Raw genomic sequence first — 13,687 nt, 5'->3', positions numbered from 1 at the left:
ACAGTTATTATTACTAACGTCCATAGTTTTTTATAAGAAAAAACTTCAAATACCCCCTTGTGGTTTCACACTTTCTCACTTTAGTATCCTATGGTTTAAAGTGTATCAAGTTAGCCTCTGTGATTTCGCACTTTCTCACTTTAGTACCCTGTGGTTTAAAGTGTATCAAGTTAGTACCCTGTGGTTTCATTTTTCTCTTTTCGTCGGCTGCTCTGTTAATATTTTGTTAAATTATATACAAAAAACTTCAGATACCCTACCTAGGTTTATTGAATATTTATTTTAGTACCCTTTACTTTTAAATTTGTCACTGATTTTTTTTTCCTCCGTTAATATTTCGTTAAATTATATACAAAAAACTTCAGATACCCTATCTAGGTTTATCGAATATTCAGTTTAGTATCCTTTAGTTTTAACTTTGTCACTGATTTAACGAAAAAATTAGTAAAATGAATAATAAAAAGAGAAAAATAAAATCACAGGATACTAACTTGATACACTTTAAACTATATGGTACTAAGTGAGAAAGTGCGAAACGACAGGGGCTAACTTAATACACTTTAAATCATAGGATACTAAAGTGAGAAAGTGTGAAATCACACGAGGGTATTTGAATTTTTTTTTTAATAATTCAATCATAACTTCGTTCTCATCCGATAAGAATATTGAGTGTCACATCGATGACATTTTCACATCTTTCATAGTAAAAAAATTTCAAAGAGCGCATGATGGGGACAAAGGGAGATGGGAAACAAGCGAAGAGCACAAGTTAAGAAAGGGAGATGCAAAGGGTACAATCAATCAAAATAATAAAAAAAAAAAACATGAAATAATCTACGAAACCGACATTTTAAATTGTTAATTATATTGCGTCATTATCAAAAAAATGTTGCATTATTTGACAGTATGTATGTGATGTTATTTGACAAGATATTGAAATGTTTATTCATCGTCTGTTTTAATGAGTTGCGTTTATTTGAAAGATTGTGACAATTTTTTTATGTTGCATTTATTAAGCTATCACATTGTTTTTTGAAAAAACTGCAAATACCCCCATGTGGTTTCGCACTTTCTCACTTTAGTACTCTATGATTTAAAATATATCAAGTTAGTACATTGTGGTTTCGCACTTTCTCACTTTAGTACCCTGTGGTTTAAAGTGTATCAAGTTAGTACCATATGGTTTCGCACTTTCTCACTTTAATACTCTGTGGTTTAATATTTCGTTAAATTATATACCCCGAAATAAATAATAAAAATAGAAAGTTGAAACCACATGGTACTAACTTGATACAAAAATGAAATCACAGAGTACTAACTGAATACACTTGAAACCACAGGGTACTAAAGTGAGAAAGTGTGAAACCACAGGGTACTAATTTGATACACTTTAAACCACAGGATGTTAAAGTGAGAAAGTGCGAAACCACAGAGGGGTATTTGAAGTTTCCTCTTGTTTTTTATTTGTGTTGCACTATTTATACTTTTATTATCGTACAATTTAAGAGAACAATACACTCTTTTTTTATCTTTAATATATAGGAAAACTTCACATACCACCGTTGTGGTTTCGCACTTTTTCACTTTAATAACCCGTAGTTTAAAGTGTATTAATTTTATACCCTGTGTTTCTCACTTTCTCACTTTAGTACCATATGGTTTAAAGTGCATCAATTTAGTATCATATTGTTTCATTTTTCTCTTTTCGTCGGCTCCTCTATTAATATTTCGTTAAATTATATATAAAAAACTTTAGATACCCTATCTAGGTTTATCGAATATTACTTTAGTCCCCTTCAGTTTTAACTTTGTCACTGATTTTTTTTCTCCGTTAATATTTCGTTAAATTATATACAAAAAACTTTAGATACCCTATCTAGGTTTATCGAATATTACTTTAGTCCCCTTCAGTTTTAACTTTGTCACTGATTTTTTTTCTCCGTTAATATTTCGTTAAATTATATACAAAAAGCTTTAGATACGCTACCTAGGTTTTTCGAATATTCACTTTAGTACCTTTAAATTTTAACTTTGTCACTGCTTTAACGAAAAAAAAAAGTGAAATGGATAATAAAAAAAGAAAAGTAAAACCACAGAATACTAACTTAATACACTTTAAACCACAGGGTACTAAAGTGAGAAAGTGCGAAATCACATAATACTAAATTGATACACTTTAAACCATAGGGTACTAAAGTGAGAAAGTATGAAACCACAAGGGGGTATTTGAAGTTTACCCTTAATATATTTAGTTTTTTTTTTCTTTACGATATGAAAAATCCTCACTATACAAATGGGTATAATTTGTATATTTTATATGTATTTTGAACAGCGTGATAATTTAATCAGGTTTCAAAAAATCAGATCAAATTTGCAAAATCTTTAAAAAAAAAACAGATGGAACGAGTGAATTTATAAAACCAGTAAACTTTTTATACAAGATTGCTTTCGTCAAATCACATATGAACATAATAAAGTTTACCTCAGAAAAAAGACAATTGCTTATATATTTCCCGAAAAATTTCCGATTTTTTTATTTTAACGTTCCAAGTTAATTTAAATATACCCTTAGAGTAAAATTCTTTTAATGAACAGTTAGAACAGTCATTATTTCTATAAAATTACTATTTTGCCCATTCAAATATATAGAACAAATATATCTTCTATCGCCATCAATTTTTTTATTTATCTTTAAGTTAGGGAGAAAAAGAATATTTTGACTTTTTGTCTTTTCAAATATACTCTTTTATCCTCACAAATTTTTCTTATTTGTCCTTAAGTTAGGGATAAAAGAGGTATTTTAACTCCTTTTTAACTCAGGTGAAAATTTAATTCGAATTTAATCTGAGATGTTACTTAATGGATATTAACAGCGGGGTTATTTTTTGAATAACGGAGAAATATCCTAGGAGTATATTTGAAACCAAAAATTAAAAATATATAAGATATTTCAGAAGTTTTGAAGGGTATATTAGATGTTATCCCTAGAAAAAAAAAGCTAGCAAAGTTGCATGAATATTTTTCCTGGAAAAACATCAAATACCATCCATGTGGTTTCCTACTTTTTTATTTTAGTACCCTGTGGTTCAAAGTGTATTAATTTAGTATCCCGTGGTTTTATTTTTTTCTTTTTATTATCCTCTTTACTAATTTTCATTTGTTAAATCAGTGATAAAGTTAAAACTAAAAAGCACTGAAGTGAATATTCGATAAATCTAGGTGAGATATCTGAAGTTTTTTTTATACAATAATTAACGAAATGTTAACAGAGGAGCTGGCGAAAAAAAAAAAAACTACAGGATACTAAATTGATACATTTTTAATCACAGGATACTAAAGTGAAAAAAATATGAAACCATAATTGTGGCATTTGAAGTTCATTTTTATTTATTTTTGTTTTATAAAGTAATTGCATAGAACCTGGTTTGTAATTAAAGAGTAGTTGCACCTGCTAATCTTATACTTATTCTTGTGTCTTATCTTTCTCTGTCCAAATTAGTTGTGTGTGTTCCTCGGAATTTCCGGAAATTTACTAGCCCCTTGTTTTGCCACACAATGATACAATACAGGGCTTTTTTTGCATTTAGCCTCCGGCAAATTTTTATTTTAAAAATAGTCCTATCAAAATTTAATTGCAAAAATGGCCCTAGGCCTGCCACGTAGGCACTACGTCAGCGCCAGGCGGGCGGGGCTGAGGGCAGTAGTTAAGTTAAACACAATGAACCATTCACTGTGTCTAAACACGGTGAATGGTTCACCGTATTTGGTACGTATTTTTTATATATTAAAAAGAGGAATAGGGAATCTGTATTCCTTTTTTTCTCTTTTTCAAAAATCCGAACCCGAACCCGAACCCGAACCCGAAAATCAAATTAAAATCTAAACCCGGATCCGAACCAGACGGATTTTAAAAATTCATACCCATATCCATATCTGACCAAAAACTCAAAACCCGAATCTGAACCAAGCCGGTTTTAAAAATCTATACCGTTGGATGAAGATCTAAAAAATAAAAATTATTAAATATTTTATATATTGTATAAATAAATAAAAATAAATTATATATATATATATATATATATATATATATATATATATATATAATTTATTCGGTTTTGGATTCGGATAATATTTCGGATATCCATATCTATTAAAATCCCTACTCCCTATTCCACTTTTCAATAAAAATACGTACTAAACAAGGTGAACCATTCACCATGTTTGAACACGGTGAATGGTTCACCGTGTTCAACTTACACACGGGCCTCGGCCCTACCCACGTGGCGCTGACGTGGCGCCTGCGTGGCAGACCCAGGACCATTTTTGCAAATTAAATTTTGACAGGGCTAATTTTAAAATAAAAATTTTTCCGGGGGGCTAAATGCAAAAAAATTCCTACAATACAAGAATATTTTAATTTATGGGAAAAAATTTAGTATACCCTCTAAAATTTTAAAAATATCTGATATATCCTAGTTGACCAAAATATTCTCATTAATTGTCAAAAATTTCTTCAAATATCTCTCTGGGTTTACTAATGGGAATTTGGGTTTATAATGATATTTTGGTAATTTCAAAATAAATTTGAAAAATTTGAATGGTAGTCATAGACAAATAAGCAAAAGCATCTTTGTTTATTTATTTGTTTATTCTTCTACAAGCGAGTAGAGAAGTATTTTTCATAACGAAAATAATTTTTTGATATGTTTTACGCTCAACTAAACACTCCTTAACAACAAAAATAAGCATCTACAAAACAGGAATAATTCCTTATATACTTCTCAAAACCTTTGAAATATTTTATTGATTTCTATTTTTTTGTTTCAAATATACCGCTTATGTACTTCTCTATTATTCAAAAATATCTCTGCTGGTAGTGCCGTTATATCATCTTAAATTAAATCTAAATTAATTTATATCATAGTTTTAAAATAATAAGAATAATTAGTTTGCCCTTAACTTAAGGACAAATAAGAAAAGTGGTTGACGGTAGAAGGGTATATTTAAATTTAAAAAAATAAAAAGTGCAACATTTTTTTGAAACAGGGCAAATTCATTATTTTCTTCTTTTTTCTCTGATGCATTATTTTTCTTATAGGAAAAACTATTATTCTTTATATTTTATTCTTTATTCTTTATATTTTTTATTTTTGCATATTTTTTCTCGGCTCCGCTCTCACCCGCACTTGCTCCAAGTTCTCCTTCTTCGATACCAGTGTCAGTACCTCCACTGGCGAAGGCGGAGGCAGAGAATGCGGCGCTGTCCTCATTACCATCGTGGAGGGTCGTGGAGGCAGTAGATGGGAGTCAAAGAGGAAAAAAAATAAAAGGAAGAGAACGTGACGCTGCACTCTTTCCTGTTATAAAAAATAGGGAAGACGGTGGAGGAGGATTGGAGAGAACAAAAAAAGAGAGAGTCGAGATGCGGCCTCAGCATGGTCGGAGGCAAGAAAGGCGAAAGGAAGGTGCACAGGCGAGGGCGAGGGCAAGGACGCGTGAGACAGAGGCGAGGCAGGCCACCTCCTCCGCCGCCTCCCTCTTCGGAGAGAAAGAAAAAAAAAAGAACGAGAGAAAAAGAAAAGAAGAGAAAAAAAAATATTTTGGCCAATTTTCTAAAAATTCGGTCCGATTATGATAAATTTTTTATATAAATTCGCCAAAATTTTTCGGAGTAATTGCTCCAAAAAAAAAATAAATTCACCTTCGCAAGCTTTCGGTGGAACAAGCGTACGCCGTAATGGTGTCCTTTCAGTGGCAATATCGTAATTATAACAAACTCCAGGGGCATTCCCTAAACCGCATAATTATTAAACCCAACGGGCACCTTTCCTTTTCCGCTCATCATTTCCCGCAGCGAACTCCGCGCCTTCTTTTTCTTTTTAATTATTTATATTATTATTTTTTAATTTTTTTTAATTTTTTTTCTTAAAAATAATTATGCAAAAATAATCGGAGAAATAGTTAGAAAAAAAAAAGAAAAGAAAAAGCGATACGAGGAGGGGAGGGGGGAGAGAGAGATCTCTCGAACCCTAATTTCTCCGCGAGAAGGGTCGAGAGGGGATTCGATTTGATGCGATTTGGTGCGGCTTGGGATCGGATCTGAGGAGTCGGCGATGGGGGTCGTGGATTGAGGGGGGGTTTTGAGCGGGATCGGCGCCATAATGGGCGGGTGCTTGTCGTTGGAGGAGCTCCAGCACCAGAGGAGGCAAGGTGATTTGGCTCGTCTCGCTCTCGATCTTGGTTTTTTTGATGCAATTTCTTTTTTCTACTTTATTTGATTTGATTTGTTTTTTTTTCTTTTTTGGGGTTAAATCCGTTGAAATCTCACTAGCATTTTGTGTAATTTGATCCCGCTTGGCCAAAAACTTGTTTGTAATTTGAATTCGGTCAGCGAAGCATGATTTGGCGAGGAAATCTCACTTGATCTTGTTTTGCTGGAGCTTTTTTTTTTTTTCCAAATTTATTTGATTTTTTTTATGGGTTGAAATCATAAAAAACTCACCAACATTTCGTGTAATTCGATCCCGTTAAACACCTAAAACTTGTTTCCCATTTGAATTTGATCCACGAAGCTTGATTTGGTGAAGAAAAAGTTACTAATTCTTGCATATAGATTAGAGGTTAAAATGGAGGGAGACCCCCGTTTGCTTTTGGCCATTTTGAAGTAGACCCTGTCAACTTCCATTTGTCACGATTTGAGATATTTCGGTGAATTGAAATCGGGATTTTCGTTAAATTAGTCTACAATTTTGTCAAATTTCATGGCTCTTAACTATTATCTTGGTGATTGAAATGTGGATTTTGTAAATAATTATCGATCAATAGCTAATGTGATCATTAATCTTAACAAATTTCCCTGTTCAATGGACTAAAGTAGTTTATAGCAAAATAAATGAGAATTGAGTGTTCTTAATTAAACAACAAAAATTCATTAGTATATTTCAAAATATAAGTTCATGATTTGGGATAATTAGCGAGCTCTTGCATTGTATCAAGCTTTACGGTCTGAATTAAGATAGGAGAAAAGTTAGTGGGCTTCTTTTTTTTTTTTTAATGGGGGAAAAATTAGTGGGTTTTGTTTATGAATTTTACCTAGATTTTAATTTCTGTTAAAAAGGAAAGTTGTTAGATCTAATTAACAGGGTTGAATTATGGAATAATTATGTTAGTTTGGGCCTAACTATGAGTTTAGGTGTTGTCATTGTAATGTACTAATGGGTATGAAGAAAAGATTATAATCAGTAAGTATTCCAAGCTGGGCCAATTTCTATAATTTAGTCAGGATATAAATAGAATTTTTTTTTTGTTTAGGAGCAACTAAAGTGTTCTTTCCTTAATGCTTGTGTGATATGTAGGTTAAATCTAGTTTAAGAAGTAGAAGAAAAAAGAGAAACTGCAACTATGCTGCTACAAATTAACAATCCCAGGGTAAGAAACAAGCAAAAGATCATTTAGGGTGGGTGAGGAGAGTAAAACTAATTAAAGAGTTGTTGGCATGTCTTAAATTGGTGATAAGAATATGTCCTGTTTTAAGTATATTTGTATATCCTCAATATGCTTGTGGTCAGTATCTACGGGATTTGCTCTCTCACTCTTTCTCTTTTTTTTTTTGAGGGGGGGGGCGGGCCTTTGACCTTTGATAGTTGACCTACAGATTGTGTAGGAAATGAGGATTTGTTATATTAAGTATTCTAGAATTTTTATAAACTGATTGATAGGCTTTGGTTTTTATAAACTGATTGATTTTCTTTTATTATGTATTCTAGTATTTTTCTACCAAACTCGAAGTCAAGTAAATAGAGTATTTGACTCTATGAATACTCCCTATTCTATATATTAATACTGATAACAATGAAATTTGCACCAAGAGGAAAATCGGTTGATTTTATAAATCATGAGGATTCATGTCCCTCTTAAAATGAGGCGAGTGGAGTATGCAAGTTCTCCCCATTCTTAATAAAAACAAATATGACCAATGTTGGTTCGAATACAATGTTGGTTCGAATACAGTTTAGTTCAACGAAGTCCTAGTTTGACAGATTGATTATGCAAAATTACAAACTCATGGTGAAATGTATAACTGTATCTTAGTTCCCACTTGTTTTCTTGCTGAGATAAATACTGTAGTAACCTAGTAAAAGCTAAGCATCGAAAGGACATGGCAGCATTATAAAGTTAATTCATGTTGAATCTTTATGAACTCTATGAGTTGTCGATTGGTAATGTGGCTGTAGTGCACAAGTATGTGATTTGTAACATGTGAGAGACATTGTAAGTAAAAATTTTACATACATGCAAGAAATGAGCATGTGCACCGAGTCTCTGACCTCATTGTGTGATATGTCTTGCTATAGACTATAATAACTAAGTTGCAGGAAACCGCCTACAAATATCACTGTTTTCACTTTTACCCCCCGGAAAGATAAATCTTACATTTGTTCGTCCCCATTCTTCATCACTTTACCTCCAAATCTATCAGGCTTAAACTACAATTCTTTATCACTTTACCTCCTCCATCAAATTGATCCATCGGGCAATATCTACTGCTTTTCTTATGTGCAAGTGTGGTAAGATAAAAGTTCTGATATTTATTAGTGGGTTTCCTGCATTTTAACCCTTCATAACCCAATAGTTGCAAAATAAACTATATTAACCATTTTTTCTATTCCTAATTTTCTTCATTAAATTTTCTCAGCTATATTGGGGCAATCCGCTTCCTCATTGAAACAAGCCAAATCCGGTTCTGAAGCGGTGGTCAGTGTTTTGGCCCCGCCAAAAGACGTGGAAGACTTGAGACAAACAGCTGGATATGGAAATGTGAACATATTCACTTACAGTGAGTTGAGAGCGGCAACCAAGAACTTTCGGCCAGATCAGATTCTCGGGGAGGGCGGATTCGGTATTGTGTATAAAGGAGTCATTGATGAGAGTGTCAGGGCTGGTTTTGAATCAACACAAGTCGCTGTTAAAATGCTTAATCCGGATGGGTTTCAGGGGGACAAGGAATGGCTGGTAAAATTTTCTTTTCTTTTTTTTCTTTTTGGCAAAGAATCAAGGTTGTTCTAATCTTTCATTTACAAATATACTTTTTGCTTAATGAGATATTTACGTACATGCCCCTGCAAAATTTATTTATATACATATACATTCATATATATATATATATATATATATATATATATATATATATATATACATATATCATTGTACGAACAGAAATATACCTCTTTAAAGCACTTTTCTAGTACATAACCAACTTCCACCGGGAATTGGATGGCCTCTGGATTCTCATTTAAATTGATGGCGGCAAGATGTTTGATTTATGTAGGTTTAAGACTGCTGATTGATGATTGATTCTATTTTGTTCACTTTTTCCAGGCAGAAGTCAACTATCTTGGGCAGTTGAGCCATCCTAATTTGGTCAAACTTATCGGTTACTGCTGCGAGGGTACCCACAGACTACTTGTCTATGAGTACATGGCTTGTGGCAGCCTTGAAAAGCACCTCTTTCGACGTATGTTTCAGTTCTCAGTACTCAATAGTGTAACTTCTTTTTTTTCCTTTAATCATGGTTCATGACATGATTTTAGAATATGCAATCTTAGAAGTAAAACACGAAATTTTTTTGCTTTCCTCGATGTCACTGACAACTAAATATAGCAATTTGTGTATGAATGAATAAAAGATACAAATTGTCGAAAGGCAGAGAAGAATACAGTGAACGACAACTCGCAGAGCAAAATTGAATTACAAACAATGGTCATTGTTAATGCAAGATTCCATAATTCGTTCTTCTCACTCTTTGAATGTTTCATAGGGGTTTGCCTTACGATGCCGTGGTCCACTCGTATGAAGATTGCCCTAGGTGCTGCGAAGGGGCTTGCTTATCTTCATGCAGCGGAACGATCCATAATTTATCGCGACTTCAAAACATCAAACATCTTGCTAGATGCGGTTGGNAAGTTGACATATTAGAACAGCTTTTAACCTACATTTTTCGACAAAATCATCTACTATCATATATTCCCTGTAAAAATTTAGAACTATTTTATGTACACCAACAAAAGTGCTATTTATTGCAAAAAGGAAAACAAACCAACTTAAAGTTGGAGAATTATTATCAAATCAAATACATTATGTAGAGATTTAGAAAACTTAATTTCTTATGTATGTAAACTTTCAGTTGAATTTCTTTTTAAACCTTTACAGAAACCAATTTCAGCCATGTATTTGATTTGATAATAATTCTCCAACTTTAAGTTGGTTTGTTTTCCTTTTTGCAATAAATAGCACTTTTGTTGGTGTACATAAAATAGTTCTAAATTTTTACAGGGAATATATGATAGTAGATGATTTTGTCGAAAAATGTAGGTTAAAAGCTGTTCTAATATGTCAACTTGAACTACAAACTTTTTTTTTTCCCTTTCCTCGCAGGACTACAATGCGAAACTTTCCGACTTTGGCCTCGCAAAGGAGGGGCCCATGGGAGACCAAACCCATGTCTCGACTCGGGTCATGGGGACCTACGGATATGCGGCTCCTGAATATGTGATGACTGGTGAGTCTTCTCAGAAAAAAAAAAAGGCATTTTATTGTGTTATATGAATAATTCACGATATCTATTAATGGTCAAAGAGCAAAGTATTGCATAGACCATTTGATAGCTGTTTCAGACTGCTCTTGATGAAGGTAATTGTTTGATCTTCCACAGGCCATTTGACTGCGAGGAGCGACGTCTACGGGTTCGGCGTCGTGCTGCTGGAGATGCTCATCGGGCGAAGAGCATAACCTTGTCGAGTGGGCTCGCCCACTTCTCATCCACAGCCGAAAGCTCTTCAAAATCATCGATCCGAGAATGGACGGCCAATACTCGACACGTGTCGCTACCGAGGTCGCCAACCTGGCCTACCGTTGCCTCAGCCAAAACCCTAAAGGCCGTCCGGTGATGACCCAAGTGGTCGAAATCCTAGAAAGCCTTCAAGAATTGCCCGAGAGCCGAGAAAACATGCTTCTTCAGAGCTTCAGCAGTGCAGTGACACTCTACGAGGTCCCGAAGGAACCGAAGAGTCACCCAAATAAGATTGAGGACGAAAATGTGAAGGCCCCAGCCCCGGCCCCTGCCCCTGCCCCCACCCCGGTCTCGGCCCACCCTAGAAGCAGAAGAACAAGGCCCGGGAATGGGAGAAGCAGAAGCGAGCCCCCGCTGGAGCATAATAAGTTGTTCGTCCCCTCGCCAGACTCCGATATGTATCAGCAGCATGCAGAATCGCCATCGTCTCCTGCAACCACACGAAACGAAAATGTAAAGGCTTCGATCGGCGAGGACGAGGACGAGGACGGTCACGTATAAGTGTAACTTCTTTGCGATTCGATTGGTTTCTTTTCGGTTATACACTTTTGTTTACGCCTACGAAGGTTCGATGCGGAACGCAATGTTTACATATTATCTTGTATTAAAGTTTTGATGGACATTGATCCACATCTCTCTCTCTCTCTCTCTCTCTCTCTCTCTCCTTTCCTTGTTAATGATTATATATTGAGCTTATTCTTTCTTATCAAGTTAAGAATCGCTTGTTAATTCCTAAAAAAATTGGAAATAAATTGCTAATTGTATGATCAATAATCTGTACCGTTTTGTGTTTATGTTATTGCTAAGATTATACACTAGTCTCATATTTTGAGTAATCTAGTATGGCATTATACCACCTAAGCAAAGTACAATATTATCATAGTAATGATGTAATATTTTAATGGAAAAACTTCAAATACCTCTCCAGTGGTTTTGTATTTTTTTATTTTAGTATCACGTGGTTTAAAATGTATCAATTTAATATCCCGTGCTTTCATTTTTCTTTTTTTATTATCTTCTCTGCTAATTTTTTTTCGTTAAATCAGTGATAAAGTTAAAACTAAAAGATACTAAAGTGAATATTCAATAAACCTAGGTGAGATATCTGAATGTTTTTATATATAATTTAATGAAATGTTAACGGAGGAGTTGACAGAAAGAAAAAAAAAAAAAAAACTAGATGATACTAAATTGATATACTTTAAACTAAAAAATATTGAAGTGAGAAAGTGCGAAATTATATGAGTGATATTTGAATTTTACCTTATTTTAATTATTATTATTATTATGTTATTAATTGTAATAATATTATATTTCTATCACATCAACGATACATTATTATTTAATCAACGAAATTTGATTGTAGGATTAATTATAATAATAATAATTTCGAAAAGCATAAATTAAAAATTTTAGTAAATTAAATTTTGAGGACCAAAGTGTCAAAGGGTTCACAGTTTGAGGACCAATGGTGTAATTTAGCCAGTACACATGTTCATTTACTATTTTTCAAAACAACTAACAGGGCCTACTCTTCAAAATGGTATAAAATGTGGACTTCCATACAAAAATCACCAACAAGGAACGCTTAAAAAAGTCGAATCACTCCTTAAGATCGAAACCCTGAAGACGAAGACGAACTGAAGACGAAGACGAAGAAGCGGTGAGAGGAAAAAGAGGAAGATCCAAATCGCCTTCAACTAAGAGGTTAAATTTTTAATTTGAGATTTTTTTTTTACTCATTAACTGTTGTTATCGCGCAGTAAAAGGGCACAAATCAATCTTTTTTAGTGCATTTTTCGCCCTAAATTAGGAGCTAATTTAGTCAGTTAAAAGTTGTGGTCTGTTATTAAAATGGTTTCAATTGAAATGGATTTTTGTCGTAATTATTTTCATCGATTTTAAGTGCGTTTCTCGTCTTAAGTTAGGAGCTAATTTGATCTATTTTACTGCATTTCTCGTCTTAAATTAGGGGATGATTTACAAGTAAAAAGCTGTGATATGTTGTTAAAATGGTTCCAATTAAAGTGGATTTTCTGTAGTAATCAGTTTCATCTAATTTTAGTGCATGTCTCGTCTTAAATTAGGAGTTAATATAATTATTAAAATTTTGTGAGATGTTGTTAAAATGGTTCCCATTGAAATGGATTTTTAGTAGTAATTATTTGTTGGGGCTTAGGATCGTCCTGCATGTGCTATCAACAAAAATACACGAACAAAGAAATAGCGAAAAATAATAGAAAAGAAATACACAGAAAAGAGACAATGATTTACGTGGTTCGGCAAGTGGCCTACGTCCACGGGGAGAGCGAGAGATGTATCCTTTATATGAAGAAAACAAAAAATACAAGCCCACACCTTTATGTTTCTCTCCAATCTAATACAAGAGTCTTATGGTTACTACCACCCTTCTCTTGTTACAAAAAAAGAGAAATTCAACAAGCTACTAATTAAGTTTCCAGGCTTCTCCTAATACTTCATTTAATTCACTCGTTGCTTGTGCTTCTTCTTGTGCCTTTATCTGTGGAGTGAGAAGCCTTATAAAGCCATACATGTAGTTGTACAATTGAAGTTTGCAACTTCAATTGTCAACTTTCCTTAATTAGTCTATATATAGGCTTTTTGACAATTATGGCAACATGTGTTTCATGCATGCATGCATGAAACACAAGCATATATATCTCTCTGTCCAATGAAAGTCTTTTATTCATACTTTAAATTGTTCGGTAGACCTGGTGTGCCATGAACCAACTTTCATACTCATGTCTCTTTTGCATATTAGTCCATAAAACCTTATGGGCCAAACAAATAATTTTATGCCCTATACAAAAGAAGACA

The 13,687-nt window shown here is 33.5% G+C and overlaps 1 pseudogene; it reads left to right on the top strand.

The window, feature by feature from the left end:
- LOC109718460 lies at positions 5,925–11,483 on the top strand (annotated as a pseudogene).

This window comes from Ananas comosus, linkage group 12 (assembly GCF_001540865.1).
Source record: "Ananas comosus cultivar F153 linkage group 12, ASM154086v1, whole genome shotgun sequence".
Taxonomy (NCBI): Eukaryota; Viridiplantae; Streptophyta; class Magnoliopsida; order Poales; family Bromeliaceae; genus Ananas; species Ananas comosus.
Note: the sequence above shows the minus strand (reverse complement) of the source record. Positions and strands in the feature narration are given on the sequence as shown.